The following is a 23,354-nucleotide window of genomic DNA, read 5'->3' on the forward strand; positions in this document are numbered from 1 at the left end:
GGAGGTGTGGACTGTAGGCTGATAATCCTTTGCTCTATGTAAAATCCATACATGAGTGAGTACATACCATGTTTGTCTTTCTGTGACTGGATTACCTTATTCAGGGAAGTTTCTCCTTGTGTCATCCATTTGCCTGCAAAATTCAAGATTCCATTGTTTTTCTTGTTTGTTTGTTTGTTTTTCTGGCTGACTAGTACTCCATTGTGTAAATGTACCACATTTTCTTTATCCATTCTTCAGTTGAGGGGCATATAGGTTGATATCAGGTTCTGGGCTATTACAAATAATGCTGCTATGAAATAGTTGAACAGATGTCCTTATTGTATGAATGTGCATCTTTTGGGTATATACCTAAGAGTGTAATTGCTGGATCTTGTGGTAGACTGATTCCCATTTTCCTGAGGAACTATCAGACTTTTTTCCAAAGTGGCTGTACAAGTTTGTACTTCCACCGTCAGTGGAGGAGTGTTCTGCTTTCTCCACATCCTCTACAGAATAGACTGTCATTGGTGATTTTTAATTTAACCATTATGACAGGAATAAGATGATATCTCAGAGTTGTTTTGATTTGTGTTTCCCTGATGGCTAAGGATGTTGAGTACTTTCTTAAATATCTTTCAGCAATTTTAGATTCCTTTGTTGAGAATTCTCTATTTAGTTCTGTATCCAACTTTTTAATTGGATTATTTGATGTTTTGGTGACTAGTTTCTTGAGTTCTTTGTATATTTCAAAATCAGCCCTTTATTATAGAGCTATAGTCCTGAAAACATCTTCACATTGGCACAAAATTAGACGGGTAGACCAAGGGAATAGAATCGAAAATCCTGATAATAGCCTACACACCTTCAAACACCTGATTTTTGACAAAGAAGCTAAAACTATACAATGTAGAAAAGAAAGCATCTTCAGCAAATGGTGCTGGCACAACTAGATGCTGGCATGTAGAAGACTGCAGATAGATCCATGCCTATCACCATGCACAAAACGTAAGTCCAAATGGATCAAAGACCTTAACATAAATACAGTCACACTGAACCTCTTAGAATAGAAAGTGGGAAATACCCTTGAAAGAATTTGTACAGGAGAATGTTTTCTGAACATAACACCAGTAGCAACAGACACTGAGATTGACAATTAATAAATGAGACCTCATGAAACTGAGAAGCTTCTGTAAGGCTAAGCTCATAGTAACAAGACAAAAAGTCACCCCACAGAATGTGAAAAGATATTCTCCAACCTCACATCTGAAAAAGTAGTTTTGTAATTATAAGTTTTAATAAATCACCATGATTTATTGAGATAAATTAAAATTTTCTTTATAAATATATGTTTTATTCAACTTATTTTTATAGTACACATGCTCAATGTGAAGTTCTAGATTCACTGTAACTATTTTCTCTAGGGAACTAACCCTTACTTCGAAAAGGCTATCAAAAGATGCTGTTTAGTCACCGATCTACAGTGGTGACTTGGCTGGTGCAATAACTGCACAAAAGTTGTGGAAGTAACCATCCATTCTGACTGGATTTAAGGCTCACTCCATGAGATGAAACCCGTGCCTGACACTGCCTAGGTAGCAAAAACCTAGGACTAGACAGATCATGGACCTATTTAAATTAGAAGCAAGCTTGCTTGGCTTGTTAATCCCAGCCCTCCCCCATTTCCTGTCTGCTCCCCAGGTAGGGTGAGGCCCTCTGTAGGGAATCTTCAAAGTCTGTCATATTATCTCAGGCAGAGCCTAGGCCCTTCCCCATGCGCCCAGGCTGAGACAGCATCCCTCCATGTGGAATGGGCTCCCAAAGTCTGTTTGTACGCCAGGGCTAAATACTGATCTAGTATCCAAGGCCCCATAGATTGCCTAGGCATCCTCACTGACACCCACATTTAGGGGGTTCTGGGTTTGTGCCATGCTGGCCTCTCAGTCACCAGTCAGGGTCCAAGGGCTCCCCTTTGTTCAGGTCAGCTGCCTCTGTGGGTTTTACTTTCCAGGTTTTGTCTCCTTTGCTCATCACTCCTCCCTCTCTGAAACAGTGTGCTGTTTCCATCAAACCTCTACTTCAGGCCTCAGAAGTTTTCCAGAAGAAGAGGCAGGAAGACTGTAAGACCCAGTGGAGATGAAAGACACCATTAAAACGATGCCTTCTGGACACAACATGACTGATGGACATGAGAGTTCATAGAGACAGTAGCAGCATGCACAGTACCTGAGAGTTCTAAACCAGATAAGGTCCCAGTTCTGAGAGATGGCAAGGACAGGATCCCTCATCCTTCATCCTTAACCAAGTAAGTTAAGTAAGAATTAGTTTTCTTCAAGAGAGTCTCACATACATCAAAACCATACTTAAAAGAAGACCTCATGTCAGCTGTGATAGTAGCAAAAAATAACTCAGTGTTGCTTTTGGAGATTATTTTTGCTCCCCTAACACATTGTCTGGCCATTTTTTAAACTTTACTGATCTTTTGCTTATATACTATGGTTTCCAATTTTGAGTTTTTATGGGTTTTCTGTGTGCAAGTGTGTGTGTGTGTGTGTGTGTGTGTGTGTGTGTGTGTGTGGTTCTCCTGCTTTCTCTTCCTGTTAGTTTGATATATTTTTTTTGCCTGTTTTGTAAAATAGGAGAGAAGGAAGGCATGAAGTTAGATGGCTAGGAAGGTGGGGAGGATGTGTAAGGAGATGGAGATGAGAGAGGGAAAACCATTATCATAATAAATTATATGGGAAAATAATTTTGATTATAAATAGTGCTCTGTTTAGTTCTGCTCTAGCCATCTTCACTTATTTGATTCTGTATTTCCCAAAAACTAAAAGTCCCACAGTCAGAATTTTGGGGTTCCAGCTTCAAGCTGAAGATCAGAGAAACAAAGCAGCCAGCCAGTAGATCTTACCTCTACCCAGCTGAAATGGCAATCCTGTCTCCATGAATGCTCAGAAGCATAAAGCTTCCAGATCCTGTTTCCTCCTCTCTATAGTCCTTTCTCTGCCCAACCATATTACTCCTGTCTCTACCTCCCTAGTGCTGAGATTAAAACCATGTTACACCAGGTGCTGAGATCACCTTTGTGTGAACTGTTTCTTTTAAGACTGGATCAATTTTGTGTAGTCTTTGTGGCCTTGGACTAACAGAGATTGGTCTATATCTACCTCCAAGTGATGGGTTTAAGGGTGTGTACCACCACTGCATGGCTTCTATAGCTACCTAGTGTAGCTGGCTTTGCTTTCTGTACCCTCAGTCAAGTTTTAATAAATCATAAATAATATGTTACCATAATTCTGTTTCTCTATTGAGTTGTTTCAGTGAATAATTATAGACAATTATTCATTAATTTATGCCTTGTTTACTTATTTCCATCATTATGGATACAAAGAAATCTTCATCTTTTACAGCTGTTCAGATTTCAGAGAATTTTAACTGAATTTCAGTTGCATTTATTTCTCTCATTTACCATTATCCAATGATGAAACACAGTACAATATTCATTCATTTATAAGCATGTCTTTTAGAGGTGGGAGGGGTAACATAGAGAATATGGACAGGATCAGATAAAAGTATCTGTGATTTGCTATTTGATGTTTCTTTGTATTTATCTGTCAATATACATATAATTATTATATATCAATATGTGCACACAAATATTTACACACTTGTAAATAGAACTGTCTAGTGAACCCTCTATATTGACTACATAACTGATGAAGTGTTATTGAGCTCACAATGTCGTTGTGAGAAATGAATACTTTTTCTGTTTCTTATATCATTTTTACTGTATTTTATGTGTGCCTTTTGCCTGTATGTATCTATATATGTGTGTGTGCACCACATGTGTGTGTGTAGTGCATGCAAATGCAGGACAGGGATTCAGATTCCCAGTTACTGGAGTTGTGGGCAGTTGTGAGTCACCATATAAGTGTTGGGAACTGAATCCAGGTCCTCTGTAAGATCAGTAAGTGCTCTTCACAGCTGAATCAGGTCTCCAGCCCTGAAACATAGCATACCTATAACTAAAAGTGTACTATCCTTCTAACCTATCCAATGTGAGTAGAACAGGCTATTCCTAAAACTGACCTAGGCTGTGATAGCCTGACTTAATTTGCCTTGCATTTTCCTTGTGACATATGGATTCCATTAACAATAAATGCTCTTACATCCCAAGTATATTTTCAACTTGTTAAACCTATTATTTTAATCTTAGAGTGAATCCATAGCAAAATATATAAAATAATATTAATTCAGAAAAGGCTTGTTTATTCTCATTTATCACCCAGTGTATTCAACCAAACATCCTCATAGTGGCCTCAAAACTTTCCTTCATAGTAAAGTATATCTAATCTTATAGTTTGACATAGAACATAACTTGTATGTTGAGAAATAAAAATCAAAGTTGGTAAATATCAGAATTTCTTATTTTTTTAATTTGAAATGTCTTATAGGAATAAAATATGACAGAATATAAATTAATTTTTACTGTCTATGCTTATGAAAATATAAATTGTAACAATTTTCCTAATTGAGAGGTAAATACATTTCAATACCATGCCTCATTACTCATATTTGTTTTGGAAATATGTGTAGAAGTACTGCAGTTGTTGACAGTAATTCATATTGCTTTGGTAAAAGGAATAGGTATTATGAAATAAATTGTTATTCCCCAAATTTTAAGCTGTAATTATCCCCATTGGTAAGTAATTACTTGAAACCAAAATGGACATTTGAAAGAATCAAGGCTTATAATAAAATATTCCCAGGGGAGAATATTAGAAATATTTACATTGAACTTTTTGAAGTAAGTATTTAGTTGGGTGGGTATTGTTGCTCATCAATTTCTCCTTGTCTTCTAATATTTTTCAAATAAGCAATTTCCTTCTGCTTGAATGTTTTACAGTCAAAGAAGAAAATATAGTCTGTGTAGGGACGGTAACATGTTATGAACTTCACCAGTGTTGTCCTTCCTGGTTCCACTCTGGGACTCCAAGGAAGATGGGGATTATAAACATGATAGTCAAAAGCTGGGGTCAGGTGGTCTGTGAGGGCTGATGACCAATGTCAGCACAGCTTCTTCTATGCTCCTCAAATGGGGAAGAAAACAAATCAGTAAAGAGCATTGGGCAGCAGAATTACGGGGAGCTCAGAATCACTCTAATTAGGTGGTTCTCAGCCTTCCTAATGCTGGTGACTCTCAATCATAAAGTTATTTTCATCACTACATCATTACTGTAACTTTGTTAGTTATGAATCATAATTCAACTGTCTGTTTTTCCAGTGGTTTTAGGTGATCCCTAAGGATCATTTGACCCTCAAAGAGGTCATGACCCACAGGTTGAGAACCATTGTTCCAGTTCTTCTTTTGCAAGGTACATGCTGGCATAGTGAGCAAGACACCTGGAACATTTGACCACAGCTATACAGGGAAACTGTCAAGCTCCAGATCCTGGTCTCAGGCCTCTGGAGCCCTGGTACCATGCCATTGCTGACCTTGGCAGGGAACAAAAGATCAGAACTCCTTGTTCTACACACAGAACCCTGAAGGGCCTTTGGCCCTACCTGGTCTCTGCCAATGCTGTGTGTTTACTTTTATATTACACAGAATCCTAATTTTAACTGTTATGCATCACATTAATTGTTAGAAATTAGATATATTTTTGTTCTATATCCAGAGTGCTAAAAAGTAAAAATTGCTTTTAATAGACCCTTTTTTATTATTTATTTTAAAATTTAAATTTAAATTAGAAACAAGGTTGCTTCACAAGTCAGTTCCAGGTCCCTCTCCGTTTCCCTCCCCTCCTCCTGTGCCCTCCCCCTAGACCCCCCAATATCCCCTCATTAATAGACCCTTTAATATAAATTTTAAGGAAGTCAAGTGTGATGGATATTCTTAGTTATCAACTTAATGAAGTCTGGAATTCACTAAAACCCAAATGCTGATTATACCTGTGAGGGACTTTTTTCTCAATTGAATCAATTGATGTGGGTAAAACCACTTATAATCTGGATCTTTTGAGGTGAGAAGATACACCTTTAGTCTGGTCTGTACCTTCTGCTGGTAGCCCATATAAAGGCCATGGAAGAAGGAAGTTATCTCTTTTTGCCTGCTTGCCCTCAAGCACACTGGAACATTCATTCCTTCACTGGCCCACTTCTTCAGGATTCAGAAGGACACTGGAGATCAGATGAGACATCTAGCCTTGTGATCTGAACAACTACTAGGGTCTTGAAATTTCCTTTGGTAGACAGTGATAGGCAATGGATTTGGTGACTCTGTAAACACAATTTTGGCAGTTTGCAGAAAATAAGGAAATATGATGATACCAGTCTGTTGTTCCTAACATCTCTAGTTAAATTTACAAAGGAAAAGGTTGTGTTCTGTGATAACATTAATCAATTTCTAACATCTCAGAATATAGTAAAGGATGTAAAGGAACTGAATGATAAAACTGATCAGTTGCAGATATACTTATACAGTCTAAATGTTTCCAAGTCTGTCTTGGAAGAGAATCTTCTCTCCAAGAGCCACAGAGCTCAATGTGTGGAAATTCAAGCCGAAGCCCTCATTATAAGGCTGGCTGAATTACAAAGAAAAGTGAAGTACTAGCCTCAGAGGGTGTTAGAGGTTAAGGTGAGGACATTAATTGATGACGAAAGGAATCCCATTACTTGGAATGGAGATGTGCTGATGGACCCTATGGGGGTGAGAACTTTGAAACTCATGTTCTCAAGGGTTAATCTCACTTGAGGAAATTGTCTCTACACCTCTACATGTTCATCAGAAGATGCACCCTCGCCCCATCCTTGAAGTATTGTTTTTTTAACATTTGATTGAGAAAATAATCCTTAGTTGTCAGTTAAAACAGCAGTAACTTTACCTGAAGGAGATGCCAGGCAAGACAATAGTGATGTCCCTCAGGACACTAATAGTTGCCTCTAGACCTAAGGCTAGGCAGGCTTCCTAAAGGGAAAGTAGAAAGTGTATCCATGAGGAGATGCATTTCACTAACAGTTTAATGATTTTGCTATTTCATTCATGCAGAAGTCTGGGGAATATGTTTATGAATGGATTTTAAGGGAATTTAATTATTCTATTTTAATGGAATAATGGTGGAAGAAACATAAAACTATGTCAGGTTAAATTTATTGATATGAGCCTCTGATTGCAGATTCTAGGTTTAATATGGAAGCTTGAATAGTTAAAAAATATGCCAAAAGTTTGTATGAATGGTTAGCTGGAGCATTTGTCAAAAAAAGATCTATTAAAGAGGAGTTGGAGAAGCATGATAGACCTTGGATTACTGTTGATAAAGAGTTTTTAAGGCTCAAGAAAATTGCAATGCTAGAGTCAGGGACACCATGTAAAACCTAATGCTTCACAATGGCAAAGTCCGCAAGAGAAGCCTTTCACTGATCTTATAAGATGAAGAACAGAGAGAGGGGCACGTGTCACATGAAGAAATTGCCCAAATGCTCATAGTATCCTGTTACAAGACCATCTGCTACTGAAATTGTATGTATAGCCTCATGGGGTATATGCCGTATGATCAGTTGACTGAAGAGAAGAAGATTAAGGCTTGATTTACTGGTGGTTCTGCACTTTATGCATGCGACACCCAGAAATGAACAGCTGCAGCATCCCAAGCTCTTTCTGGGACAACCTGAAAGACACCAGTGAAGATAAATCTTCACAGTGGGCAGAACTTCTGGCAGTACCCATGGTCATATTTTGTTTGGGAGTAGAAATCGTCAGACATGTGATTAGTCGCTGATTCATGGGCTATAGCGAGTGTACTGGCTGGATTGTCAGGGTCTTGGAAAGAGTGATTCTACAACTAACATATGCCTTAAATCAAGAGTTTGTGAGCATGTCCAAGCCAAACAGGGCCTCCTCAAAACTCAGTATTTCTCTAGTAATAGAGTTTTTCTATGTTATTTCATATTATTGATATGAGGAATAAAAATTTTATCCTAGGTTTGAGGATGAATGAGCCAGACTAGGTTTTCCCAAATTATATGTACAAAAAGAAAAAACCTGAAGTGTCTTACACATTGTGTGGTGGTGCTGGCCTCTAGTCCTGTTCTTCAGATGGGAAGGCAGGGTGATTATGAGTTCATGGCTAGCTTCTGCTACATAGTAAGTATGTGGTCTATCTGGAATTGAAGAGATTGCTTCAAATAAATAAATAATAACAAAGCAAATAAAGCTAAATATTCTCTCTGATTAACAAACCTCTTTATAACACTATGAATTTCAGAATTTAGCATACATTTATTGTATAAAATGGTGACATTCATTATGACTTTTTATATATATGTAAATCATGTGCTTTTGTCTCATCCCAACCCTATCATTCACTGAAACCTCTTCCTCTTCTACCATAGGACATTTTAAGGAAAAAGATGTTCTCTTTTAAATCACAGCTGCAGGCACCATCTATCAGAGCAGGAAAGTCAAGGATTCAGAGATTGAAGTAGCTGATCATATGGCACCATGGCCACAAAAGAGAAAGATGAATGCATGCATGGTACATGGCTTGCTTTCTCCACTAAATAGTCTATATTTATTCTTTAACAGTATCATATACATATACAATATATATAATTTTATTCACCACCAACTTGCCTCTTGCATTCTTCACAGATACTTCTAATATAAACTTCTGTCATCTTCATGACCTACCCTGATTTTTTTTAACTTTTATTTTACTGAGTTCAATTGGTGTTGCCTGCTCCAATGCTTACTGATCTTGTTCTTGTGCAGATAACCGTTTGACGTGATATTCTAGGCATACTATGGAAATATGCAAAGAAGTCATCATTAAATATTAACTTCATTTTTCTTGTGCTGTCCTTGACTCCATGTCTTTTGGGACCTGGTTAAATCTGTTATGGTCACAGTCTTTGTGACCTACCTAGACTTACAGTATCAGTCTAATGGCATATAGTTACATTGCCATACGAGATAGTGGCCACTGACATTAATTAGGGAAGACTAGGGGGATACAAGGAAATTGAAAAATATAAATTAGACAAACACATATGATAAAATTTAAAAAAAGAACAAAAATACACAAAACCAAAAAAGCTGTCCAAGATCTGGTACAGCTCCTCTCATCTCCAGTGAACAGGAAAAACATGTTATTTCATTAACATGGCTTTATGCTAATTTAAGAAGTCATACTGACTTAGGGAAGGAAAGTTAACACCAAGTTCAACCTGAGTTTTCATTAGTCTTCCATTAGTGTGACAGTGATAATTTAAATTTGTTATAAAGTTTAATCAGTAATTCTTTTCAAGGGAAATATATAAATATTAAAAATATAAGAATCTACTTTGACTTTCACATATTACAGCAATGCTTTCAAATGACATTTTAATAATTTCTTCATCAGTTTTTCGAGTATTTGCTAGTTATCTAATTGTATTTTAAGGAAGCCATTGTCATTGATGGCTTAATTTTGTTAAATGTTTTGTGGTTGGTTTATGACACTAGAAAATTAATATATCTTAAAATTTCTATGAGAAGGAGCATGACGTAATTCATGATGACCTACATTTTGCTGTTATTGTGTATTATCAAATAAAAACGCCATTTTTAGCATAGAATAAATACTAAAAAGTAATTGGTCAGCTATAATATATGTTATATGAGGCAACAATTAATTCGGTCTTTCTAACTTGGAATACATTGGCTGGCAATTGTGAGAATATTAGAACTGTGTCTCAGTAAAAGACCTGCTGAAGTTGTGGAAGCTGGTGCTTCTGAGGAAATGCACCATTTAGCTTTCATTGGGAAGACAAGAATATTGTTGTGCAGTGGACTGGAGGGAACTTGAATTAGTTCAGTCAATTAAGTCATGATTAATTTATGTTAGATCCTGCTCTCTTGAGTCTATAAAAGCTAAGACTTTAGTTAACCAGCAGTATTTAGTTTAATAAAAGTAAAGTCTTTAAAAATGAATTCTGCAGAGAAAAAATCTACCACTGACATGATCAATAGGCAGCAAGAATTGCATTTTAATTTGTGCCAGTAGAAGTTTGAATGAATTAAAAGACTAACAACAAGAGAGTTACTTCTTTCAAATGGATAGCCAGATTTCCCAGATTGTTAATAGCATGGCTTACCCAGTGACTCCTACCCTGAACATGTGGCACATTTGAAGTATACGAGAGAGCAAAGGCTTTCTTTGCAGAAGAACCTGCCACTAATGATAAGTTCGTGTTGTCTCTGGGTCTAAATAGAAACAGTCAATTGCTAGCACCTTCAGTCAAGAATGCTTCTGCAGGGGCTGTGAGTAGATTGTGATTACTCTAATTATCCTTCTGAACATAATGTATAAGTCTAATGGGTTTTTGAGCATGTAAGGCATTTAGAGAGAAATGCAGCTATATGCCTAAGCCACAGGGAAAATAATAGAGATTTACCCTGTTCAACGGAAAGAGCAGAAAGTAATCTTAAGGAAAATGCCTTAACTTTGCTCACAGAGTGGCTCAGATAGCTTCATACAGTATTTTATTGAAGGCTAGTGTTGAATTTAGGAGAAATCTTTCTTCAAGAGAATAAATGAAGGAGATACCTTCAAGGGTACCGTCATGGACGGTGAGGAGAAGCTACATGTCTGACTATTCTCATGGAGGTGTTTTAAATCATTGAATAAATCTGACCAATGTCATCTGAAATCTAAAAATGTCATGCTGAGGCTATCATATAGCTTTAATTTTAATAGAACTACTGTGATAAGAGGCAGTGAGTAGGTCTTGTTCAGATCAAACATGATACTTCCATGAATACTCTATGGGGATATTGCTAGATCAAATGGCACAGTGAAGGAAGGTAGTATGTGGAGGTAACCTCCTTGGCTTTCAGTTCTCTTGTACTCCTTCCCCCTTGCTCCAGGTATCCCATGTGTTTTCCAGGTTGGCCTTGAATTCACAGTCCCCTTATTTCTACCTCCTCTGTAGTTAAGATTTTAGGCTTTCCAGTTTAGTTGTGTAGTCTTGAACAGTTCACTTAATTTATTTGCCTGCAATTTCTTTCATATGTTGAGTGGAAGCAGTGTCATCCGCCCTTCTCAGGCTGTCATGCAGATTTCATGGGTTAATGAGGATCAATCCATCCTGCAGGCAAAGCCCTGAGGAATTTTCCTGGCAAGGAGCAGATGCTCAGGGAACAGCAGTGCTAATTAGCATATGGCCTTTCATGTCACTTAGAAGCACACTTGCAGAGTGTGTAAGATGGGGTTTGTGAGGAGAACAATGATCAGTTACAAGGCTGGAATGTCAAAGCACCTAGTTCTAAGTCTTTTGTTTTGTTACATACATATACAACAAAAAGAAAGAATGGGACTAGCATCTGCCTGATTACCTAAGCCATCTCCTGTATTTTATTTCCTTCCCATTCTCTGAGATATAGTTCAGGACAAACCACAATATCCTTACATGAAAAATGAAGGCTAAGTAGAGATTTCTCCCCAAATATGTACTTACATTTCACCTAAACTTAAGCTACTAGCCACAATAATTACTTTCAAATATTCCTGCAATACTATTATATTCATTCAAAAGTACCATTAGTGATCACATAAAATTCCTGTGATTACAATATTATCCTTTTCTTCTAATTTTTTCATTCTTAATTTTACATAGAGGGGATTGGTGACCATCCTTGTGCTATTTTTTCAAACAATATTTTTATTTATTCCCAAGAACATTGGTTAAGGGTATAAGTGTCAGATATAAAGTAGCTGTTCAAAAATTTAACAGTGGGAAAGACTCACTCCATGACTGTAAATGCCCAAGTACTTACATTACCCATCATGAACCACATGCTTCAAGTATCGATCAAATACAGCCATCCATCTTGCTATCAGCAGTGTGGCATGAAGTAAGAAAAGTCCCATCTTTGTGACATGTCATGTTTCATTGCCAGAATGAATTATTTTTCTTTTCAAAAAGCAGTTGGTCGATAATGATACAGTGGCTCAAATGTGTTATTTTCAACAGTAACTATCATAGTTTCTATAGGTGTAGAAAATCATCAGTGGCTTCTTCACACATAAGTACTAACTGAACCATGAAGGGAAAAGTGATTTTTGACAACAATGGCACCTACAGTTTTTGCCATTAGCAAAACAATGTCGGGAAGGTAATAAAAGTACTGTCATTTCCAGAAAGTTTGTGAAGATATCTGTGGGTAATATTAATCTTAGGTCTCCCAAAAAAGAGAGAATTAAACAGTGAACTATGTTCTATGATTAGGAATTCTATGGTTAGGTGAGGAGGGAAGACAGGAATAAGAGAGGGATTGTGGGGAGTGACAACTAACACTAAGGGCCATTACATGGGCCTTATGGAAGTCTACTGCTGCAGAAAGTTCTTAAAACATATACATATGTAAAAGAAATCCAAATGGAGTTACCAAACAGCAGGGGATACAATGCCTCAACTTGTCATCTTTTACTACCAAGTGTTATTTATAGTGCCAGGAATGGATTGCATATAATTGAGTTCTTTGCCAAAAAGGCCACATAGAAAACCCCAAACCATTTCTAAGGCTATTGGCTGCTGTCTACAAACTGATGGTAAGGCCCCACTGCTGAAGACAACACTTACATCTCACTTATGTGGGGAAGCCAACTTGGTGCTTCATTCCTAGCAGCCAGTGTTCATGGTACTAGACATTACATGATATCAGAGAAAGGTAACCACAAACACAGATACAAAACATGAGATCTACAGCATACTGGTGCAATAGTGGCACAAATGTTATAGTAGTAACCAACTGCTCTTCCGTTGGATTTGAGGCCCACTCCACAAGATCAAGTACTGCTTGATGGGCAAAAGTGTGAGAATAAATAGACCACAGGACTAGGGGAAAACCAAATACTATTGTTTTTCTAAAGGAACTCAGAAATAAAATGACTCAGAATATTCTGCTATACCCATATATTGCATTCTTTCTCAGTCATCATCAAAGAAGTTTCCTCTTGTGATGAAAACCGATACAGGGATCCATAACTAGACAATGTGCAGAGGGTGAAAGACTTTGTAGCAGTTATAAATGGGATGTCTTCACCAAGCCCCTCCTCTCAGGGACAAGGTAGCTGTGAGGAAGAGTCAGTAATAAGATTTTAGGACTGGGTTACCTCACTCAGGATGGTTTCTTCCAGTGCTATCCATTTCCCTGCGAATTTCAAGATCCCATTGTTTTTTTCTGCTGAGTAATACTCCATTGTGTAAATGTACCACATTTTCTCTATCCACTCTTCAGTTGAGGGGCATCTAGGTTGCTTCCAGGTTCTGGTTATTACAAACAATGCTGCTATGAACAAAGTGGAGTCGCAAAAAGACAAACATGGTATGTACTCACTCTTTTATGGATTTTAGATATGGATCAGGATAGTGCCAGTCTGCACTTCCACAGATAGAGAGTCTGGGAAACAGGAAAGAACCTAAAAGATATGCATATATGCATAGTACCCAAGAGAAGAGGATGGAGACAAGATCCTCTGAATGGATGGGGAACACGGCGAGGGGAGGGGGGGAGTGGGACCTGGGAAGAATAGAGGGAGTAAAGAGGAAGGGAGTTGGTCATGGGGGAACAGGAAGTTGAGGGGGTGGGGGTAGAATAGGGGGAAGAGGGAATCATAGGACCGAAGACAGATCAGGCACCAGAGTGACCTCGAGTGATCTAAAGGTATAACATCAATTGACAAGCTAAGCAATAGTGGAGGGACCACCTCGAATGCCCATTCCTGATAATGAACTTGATGTCTATAACCATCTGGGAGCCTTCATCCTGTGACTGATGGAAGCAGAGGCAAACACCCACAGTTAAACACTGAACTGAACCCAAGGAACCCAGTGACAGAGAGAGAGGAGTGATGAGCAAATTGGCAAAGAATGGGCTGGCAAAACCAGCAGAGACAGCTGATCTGAACAGGGGAGTGCTCTTGGACCCTAGACCGACAGTGGGGAGGCCAGCATGGGACTGATCTGGACCCCCCAAATGTGAGTGTCAGCGAGAAGGCCTGGGCAACCTATGGGGCCCTGAGCTGTGGATCAGTGCCTATCCCTGGAATACAAACAGTCATCGTGTGCCTATAGCACAAAGAGAGATGCACTCTCAGCCTAGACTCTTAGGGGAGTGCCTTGACCCTACCAAGAGTAAAATGACAGACTCTAGATATCCCCTATGTGGAAGGATTTGGCAATAGGGTGGGAGGGAAGGGGGAAGGGGAGTGTGGGAAGAGGGGAGGGAGAGGGAACTGGGATTGACATGTAAAACAAGCTATTTAAAATTAAAATAAAAAATGATAAAAAAAAGATTTTAGGAGCTGGTGCTCAAATGTCACACTAAGGAAAGAGTGTCTTCCAGATGCAAACAAGACTGACACACAATGAACTCACAGACAGTGTGGCAGCAGCATGTATAGGGCCTACACAGGTTCATGCCAGATGGGGTCTCACACTTTAAAAGTTATGTTCAATTAAAAAAATCAACTAGTTGGTTTGGGCTGAGCTAATGATTCTTGGTATTCCATGTACTTTGCATTCATGAGGATCCAGGTTGATCTAAGTGAGGAAGGGAGGGAGTGAATGAGTGAGGGAGCAGGAGAGGGGGCATGGAAGAGCATGGGGGGGTGAAGAAAAGGAGAGAAGAGTGGAAAGGAAAGGAGAAGGGAGACTAAGTTCCATGGAGACCTTAAGTAACTACAGAGTTTGGCTCTCTTCAAGATAATTATGAAGACTATAACTGAGCCATCTACCTGCTAATCAAAACTTTCTGGAAAATATAGATGGACAGAAAAAAGATAATTTAAAGTAAGTATTCTTCATACCTACTAAATGATTTCTCACCAGGACAGCCAATTTTATACAAAGCAACTAACGCGATTCTTTAATTATTATTCTCCTCAAAACCTTGAACGACTCCTTAGCACACCTAATATAATGCCTAAATCACTTTTGTGCTGACCTAGCCACAAGTTACCTGGCCAAGGCACTTTCTCTTCCTCAATAGTTTCTCAACACTCTAGTTCCCTTCTCTCTAACTCAGTACTGAGTTGGGATTTCGCAAATGTGCAAGCACATCCCACAAAAGCATCCCTGGCTGTTGTCTTAACTTTCCATGCTGCCTCACCCACATACAGACTCTTTACCAGGTCCCTAAGCAAGCACCACCTCCTGTAAGAGACTCCTCTTGATACCACATCTAAAGCTACACCCCTCTCTTTCACACTGCTATTTCTTTATTATCTGTCAACATCTGGCTTTAATTATGTATTTTTCCCTCTTGGTACCCTATATACCCACTAGGATGTAAGCTTCCAGGGGAGAGCTACTTAGACCACCGCTTGATACACACATTGCTGGCAGTGTGTGCTCAATAATTATTTATTAATAAATCAATATCCAATGTTAACACTTCGGTTACAAAAGTGAAAAGAAAGGCAGGTGGAGGTGGCACATGCCTTTAATCCCAGCATGCCAGAGAATGGTGGATCTCAGATTTGATGATACCTTGAGCTACAGAGTGAGTTCCTGGGCAGCCAGGGCTACCCAGAGAAACCCTGTCTCCAGAAAAAGTTTAAAAAGTGAAATATAATGTTTTGTAATGCTTACTTGGGAACAAAATTTCAGTACCTACTGTTTACAAATTTATTTAATCCTCCCAGAAAAATAATATCTTCTTCTTCATATCTATAGAGGCACTAGTGTGTCAAATAGTTTCCTAGAACACAAGTGGAAAATGATGCTGTCAATCTTGCCTCAGAGCTGAAATACCAACCACTACTTCATATTCTCACTCTTGTCTTTCTCTAATACACATACACAGACCTTCTTATATGTGCAGATACTCTAACACAAGTTAAATTTAATAAAATATTTGGAGTATATTTTTCATATTAAATGTATTATCAAACTATTATTTTAAGGATTTTCTTAAAATAATACATATAAATAATGTGTCTTGTTCTGATCCACCTCCCATTTCCTTCCCCGTAGTCCCATGTTTCCCTCCCACTTTTCCTTTCCAAGTTCATATGCTCTTTCTTTCTCTACTTATAAAGTCTAATGACCACTGCGTCTACTTAGTACTGCCTTCAAGTTTATGGTTGTGGGACAATCTACTAGAACATGGGTAGCTTTTCAGGGCCTGCATCCATCCCTAAAGAAAAGTGACTCTCCCAGTAGCTATCAGTTGCCAGTAGCTTCTCAGTTAAGGGTGGGACTTTATCTAACTTGATCCTGTGCAGGACTTGAACATGCAGTCCCCAGCCATTGTGATTTTGTGTGAGCAGCTGTGCTTTCATGTCCCACTGTAGATGGAAGTCTAAGTACTGCCCCATCATGCAGCCTTTCAGTCCAAAATAAACACACAGAGGCTGATATTAATTATAGACTGTTTGGCCTATTGCTCAGACTTCTAACTACCAAACCCTTACAACTTAAATTATCCCACAATTCTGACTTGGTACCTTTTCTCAGTAAGGCATTCTCATCTTTTATTGGGGAATTGAATTCATTGATACTGAGAAATATAGGGAACAAAGTCTGTTAACTCCTGATACTTTTTGTTGTTGTTAGTGGTGTGTGCATGTCTGTGTGTGTGTGTGTGTGTGTGTGTGTGTGCGTGTGTGTGTGTGTGTGTGTACTTCTTTTCATTTTATTGGTGTGGGATTATTTATTTCCTGTATTTTCATAGGCATAGTTAGCCTCACTGGGTTGGAGTTTTCCTTCCATTACCTTTTGTAGGGTTGGATTTGTGGATATTGCTTAAATTTGATTTTGTCATGGAATATCCTGCTTTCTCTATCTACACTGATTAATGTTGCTGGGTATAGTGATCTGGGCTTGCATCTTAGAATCTGCTATACATCTGTCCAGGCCCTTCTAGTTTTAGAATCTCCATTGAGAAGTCAGGTATAATTCTAATAGGTCTGCCTTTATATGTTACTTGATCTTTTCCTCTTGCATTTGCATCTATTTTTGTTTGTTGTTTGTTTTGGTTTGGTTTTTCGACACAGGGTTTCTATGTGAACTCTGGCTGTCCTGGAACTGATGCTGTAGACCAGTCTGACTGAAACCAGACATCCTCTTGCTTCTGCCTCCCTGGGTGCTGGGATCAAAGGTGTACACCACTACTGCCCAGCTCCCTTGCATTTTTTAATAGCCTTTCTTTGTTCAGTGTGTTTAGTGTTTTAATTATTGTGTGGCATGAGTACTTTCTTTTCAGTCCATTTGCTGTTCTGTAAGTTTCTTGCACATCTATAGGTTAGGAAAATTTTCTTCTATGATTTTGTTCTAAATATTCTCTGGGTCTTTGAACTAGGATTCTTCTCCCTCTATTCCTATGATTCCTAGATTTGGTCTTTTCATAGTATCCAAGATTTTCTGGATGTTTTGTGTCAGGAATTTTTTATGTTTAATATTTTCTTTGACTGATGCATCAGTTTCTTCTATCTTATTGTCTATGTTTGAGATTACCTCTTCCATTTTTTGTATTTTGTTGGTGCAGCTTGCCTCAGTAGTTCCTCTTCACTTACTTAGATTTTTCATCTCCAAGATTCCCTCAGTTTATGTTTTCTTAGTGCTTCTATTACCATTTTCAGTCTTGAAAATATGTATTCATTCCATTCACATGTTTGTTTTTGTTTTAGCTGTCTTTAATGGATTTCTTCATTTTTTTACTATTATGTTTTCATGTTTTCCTGAATTTCTTTAAGGAATTTATTCATTTCCTCCAATTGTTTGTTTGTGTTTTCCTGAATATCTGTTATGAATTTTTTCATTTCCTCTTTAAGGGTGTCTATGATCATCAAGAAGTTGGTTTTAAGGTTATATTCGTATGCTTCAGCTGTGTTGGAATATTCAGGGTTTGCTGTAATAGGATAGCTGGACTCTGGTAGTGACATAGTTCCCTGTCTATTGTTGACTGTGGTCTTTATACTGGGTCTTTAGACATCTGGATTTGTGACAATTATATATAAGTGCTGATTATGTACTTTTTTGTATGGGTGTTTTCCCCCTTGGTTTGTGTTTCTTCTCTTTCTTTCTGGTTCTGGTGACCTATGGGTCTGGTGACTGGTGAGTCCTCTGGTCCAGTAGGGTGAATCTGTTGGTTTTTTGGCCACATGTGTGACATCTGGGGTTCTATGTGCCTGTGTTATGGGAATATAGTGACAAGGAGAGGGAGCAACTAGAATATGGTGACAAGGATGGTGGGATTTAGGAGGAACTGCATTAGCAGAACTGATAGAAATCAGCATTCACCCTTCTGCTGCATACAAGAAACACAACTCAACAAAACGGGTAGATATTACCTCAGAATAAAGGGTTGGAAAAAGAATTTCCAAACAAATGGACTCAAGAAGCAAGCTGGTATATAATGGGGGATATCCTTTCTCTATACTGTGGATAATGTTTCTCTTATTGGTTGATGAATATAGCTGTTTAGCCAATGGACAGGCAGGAAGTATAGGTGAGGCTACCAGACTAGGCAAATTCTGGGAGAGGAATGCAGAGTGAGACTCGAGGGAGACACTATGTAACCACTGGGGAGGTAGAATGCCAAGATATTCTCTGGTAATCCAGGACCACATGGAAATACATAGATTAACAGAAATGGGTAAATAGTTAAGAAAGATCTAGCCAACAATAAGCCTGAGCTATCAACCAGACAGTTTATAATTAATAAAAGCCTCTGTGTATCTATTTGGGTCCAAATGGCTGTGGAACAGGCTGAACAGAAATTTCTGTCTACAGGTGTAACTATTCTAATACCTAACAAAATAGATTTCCAACTGAAATTAATCAAAAGAGATGAGGAAGGATATTTCATACTCATCAAAGGGAAAATCCACCAAAATGACACTTCAGTTCACAACATCTTTGCCCCAAATGCAAGGGTTTCCACATTTGTAAAAGAAACATTACTAAAGTTTAAATCACCTACCAGACTTCATACATTAATACTGGGAGATTTCAATATCCCTTTCTCACCAATGATGAGGTCTTCTAGACAAAAACTAAACAGGGTAACATGCATACATTATCTTGATGCTTTCCTCCTGATTTTTTCTTTATTTTTCTGTATTTTTATTCTCGACATCCTTCCTGGTGTTTTCCTTCTTTCATTCTTGAGGTTTTCCTTCTAACTCACTTTACTGTTTTTCATTAGAGCTCACATACTTCAGAAAAATCTTTTAAGCAATATAATAATTACAATGAAGGTAAATTCTATTTTTCAAGAGAATGACTACAATTGATTACAGGTTAAAAAATCATGTTTTCCATATCTGTTACAAAATTAAACATTTTATGTGTTACAGGTGAAAAACAAATTGTCCCATGAACCCACATACATACATTTCCAAACAACTTGTTATAGATTAACAGAGTGTTAACAAGCAAGGTATTTTTATCAATCAGTTCGTTTGGTTGCAGACTGAATTTTATGGTTACAAATAAAGGACCAATCATTTAATTATTTCTCTCAAAAGGTTATCTTATAAGAAATTTTAGAAGTATCACAAATCTAAAATTTGCCTATGAAAAAGAACCAGTCACCTCTATTTAAATCCTCAGGGTGCATACCTACTCTATATCAGGAAGCTAAGTGTAGAATGGACATAAGAATCATGCTGGGAAAACCCACAGAAACATCTGACCTGAGCAAGTGGGAATGCACAGACATCAGTCTGACAACTGTGAGTTCGAGGCCATCCTGGTCTACAAAGCGAGTTCCAGGAGAGCCTCCAAAACAATACAGAGAAACCCTGTCTCGAAAAACCAAAAACCAAACCCCCCCCCCAAAAAACAGAACATACCAACAAGCTTATCCACTATTATCAAGTTAGCTTTATCTTGGAAATACAGAAATTGATCAACATATACAAATCAAAAAATATCATTCACCACATAAACTGAAGGACAAGCACCATGAAATCACCTCACTAGATTCACAGGAGTCCTTTGGCAAAATCCATTATTCCTTTATGATAAAATTCACATAGTGACTAGGGATATGGCCTACATATCTCAACATAACAAAGGCAGTATACAGACAATAACATGTTAAATGGAGAAAAACTCAAGAAATTTCCACTAAAACCAGGAACAAGACAAGAATGTCCATCTCTCCCTTCCAATTCAATATAGTACTTAAAGTCATAGCTAGAGCAACAGGTTATGGAGATAAAAAGGAAAGGAAAAAGTCCACGTATCCTTATTTGCAGGTGGTGTGATTCCATGCAAAAAATTCCTAAAGAATCCACCAGAAATCTTGTGAAGTTGATGGTATTTGGCATATTAGCAGGATACAAAGTAAAGCAACAAAAATTAGTAGCCTGCCCATATCAGTAACAACCTTATCAAGACAGAAATCAGGGAAAAATCAGTTAAAATATTGGAATAAATTTAGCAAAGGAAGTGAAAGACTTGTTTGTTGATAACTTTAAGACATTGAAAAAGAAAATTAGACACCTCAGAATGTGGAAAAAGTCCATGTTCATGGTCTGGTAGGACCAACATTGTGAAAATGGCCTTTCTACCAAAAGAAACTTACAGATTCAAGGCAAGCACCATAAAATCCCAGTGCAATTTTCCCACAGTCATTTGAACACCAGAGTTAGGATAGTCAAAATAATCCTAAACAGTAAAGTATGCTGGAATTATCACCATCCCTGATGCCAAGTTACACGACAGAGAATTAAGCAATAAAACCAGCTTGGTACTGGGTCATTGATCAATGAGCTTGTGTCTTGCCCAGAAGATGACGTTTTGTAGCCATTCCCTCTGTCTTCTGGCTATTACATTCTCTCTGCCCTTCAACCATAGTCTTCTCTGAGACTCACAGTTTCATATTGTGAATATGATAATGTCACCAATATATTTTTGTTGCCTCTTAATATTCTATATTGTCTGTGAATACATTTCTTGTAGGTTACCAGATTCTTTCTAGGTATTTACTCTTTTTTTTCATGTCATAGCTTTTTTCACTTTAAAGAATATTTTATCATTTTCAATTTCATTATATTTGTATAAAATTAATGCATATGTATTAATTTTATAGCCACGGATTATGGTTGTAAAACAATTAGCAGGTTCATTTTATTCTTTCTTATTACAGGACTGTTGTTTGCGAATATCTATCCATTTATTTCTTTCATGAAATATCCTTAAATGTTTCCTTCCAAGTTTTTTCTTACTGATATTTTTCCTTCTTTTTTCCCAATATATTATTCCTAAGATATCAGTGGAGAGAGTATATCACCGTTCCAAAGAATTTTAGACAATGCTCTTTCTTTTATTTGGAGAAGAGACTGCTTGATATTCTTAGAAAGTTTTTTTCCTTGAATGTTTGAGAATTAACCTTTGACTCCGTATTGCAGTTTTATTAGTATAGGAAAAGTAATTATTTTACATATTTCAGTTCTGTTCCAACATTTGGATTTTCTGTTTCGTAAGATATGCTTTTCAAGTAATTTAGCCATCCTACTTAACTTTTTCCAATTAATTAGCTTGCAGTTTTTTCAATTACCTTCTTACCAGCCTCCTAATAATTGTTTTCTAGAGTTTAGCCACATGTTTAGTCCCGGTGTTTGGAATGTATGTCTTCTGTGTGCTCTGTACTTATTGTGTACAGTGTTCAGCTTGTATGTATCCCTGCAGACCAGAAGAGGGTATCAGATCTCATTAGAGATGGTTGTGAACCACCATGTGGTTGCTGGAAATTGAACTCACAACTGCTGGAAGAACAGTCAGTGCTCTTAACCCCTGAGCCATTTCTCCAGTCTGAATTGTACTGTTTTCAATTCTCATTTTTTAGGTTATCTTTATATAATGTAAGGGTGCATTCTTTGGTACATATATACTGAAACTGTTCATATATTTTCAGTAGATTCATCTATTTACCATCATGAAATTACTATGTATATGTCTAATAGAGATTCAGTTTCCTCTTCAGGTAGTTTTCATCAAGTTAAACAATTATACTACATATATAATTACTCTTAGCATTTTTGTGTAGTTATATTGAAGGCATGTCTTGTCTAAATTGTATACAGTTGAATTATGATTTGTCTGCTTCATGTCTGACAATTGATTTCAGTTACATTGGATTACCTTTTTTATTTAAATTAACTTTAATATACTCACACTTACATATTACTCTCCTTGGGTCTACTTCTATTTCTAATTTCTTGCCTTTGATGGAACCAGCTACTCATCTTTTCCACTTTTCTTTCTATTATGCTCTCCTTCCTCACAATTACATGCAGTACTGTCCACATACCAAAGACAAATCTTTGGGATACTTAGGTTATGGAGCAGATTTGGTGCTTACTGGGCCAAGTAGGCAGTGGGAAATTTTACAGCTTGTCTGCCATGCTTTTGTTTTGTTATTGTTTGTTTATTTGTTTCTTTTTCTCCTCAAACTTTAGGCAAATCCCCCCAACCTTCCTTCTTAGTCCATTTCTAAATTCTTTTGTTAATGAGCCTAAAGCGATCAGAAAAAGAAACTCAATTTCCCCAGTACCAATATCCTGTATCTAAAATAGACTCCCAAACTTTGGGATTTTAAATGGTTTATCTGGAATCTTATTTCAGACATGTGGATTTCGCTTAACCCAAGACCTCTTTTTAAACTATTTTCTAACCTCTGTGTTTCCCAGACTCAATACCAAGGCTTAGAAAATTCGTGGCTAGAGAAATACTTTCAAGCAGTCGCTCCTGCATCTATTTGCTATGATTCCTTTAGAGCCTTTAGTATTTGGGATGTTATCTGTAATGACTAATGAAGAGCAGACTCATTGGGCCAGGTAAATCTGGCTTATTCATGTCAGCATAATGTTCTCTGAAGTTTTGATTAGTTATAATTTTTTATCAGGTTAAGTTGGACAGACCAACTTTTTTACTGTGAAGCATTTTCTGCATGTGGATCAAAAGCTTGCACATTAAAATTATCTCTAATGCAGAATTAAAATGCCTGACTTGTACAAAAAGTACTCATGCATGCAGTCATTAGGAAAGATGATGGCAATTAGCCCAGCTGGTGTCCAGAGGGCCATGGCTATGGTCAGTACAAGAGACATTGATTTTAGGCAGCTGCATCGAAAATGTATAAGATATTGCAGATGGCATGGAACAATACCCACCTGTGAACAGGTGGAAACAATTAAACCAGTTTATAGAAACTCTACTTCTAACAGAATCAGCTTAAACACATGAGTCAGAGGAGCTACACCGAACTTCTGAATTTCTCCACAGGGTTTAACAGAAACTCTATTTGCCAATAATTCCAAACTATAGATTATCTGAAGCCTAGATTCTTGTGGTTACAAACAGCATGGCCTCTTGTATAATAC

The sequence above is a fragment of the Mesocricetus auratus genome, unplaced genomic scaffold (assembly GCF_017639785.1).
Source record: "Mesocricetus auratus isolate SY011 unplaced genomic scaffold, BCM_Maur_2.0 Super-Scaffold_15014, whole genome shotgun sequence".
NCBI lineage: Eukaryota > Metazoa > Chordata > Mammalia > Rodentia > Cricetidae > Mesocricetus > Mesocricetus auratus.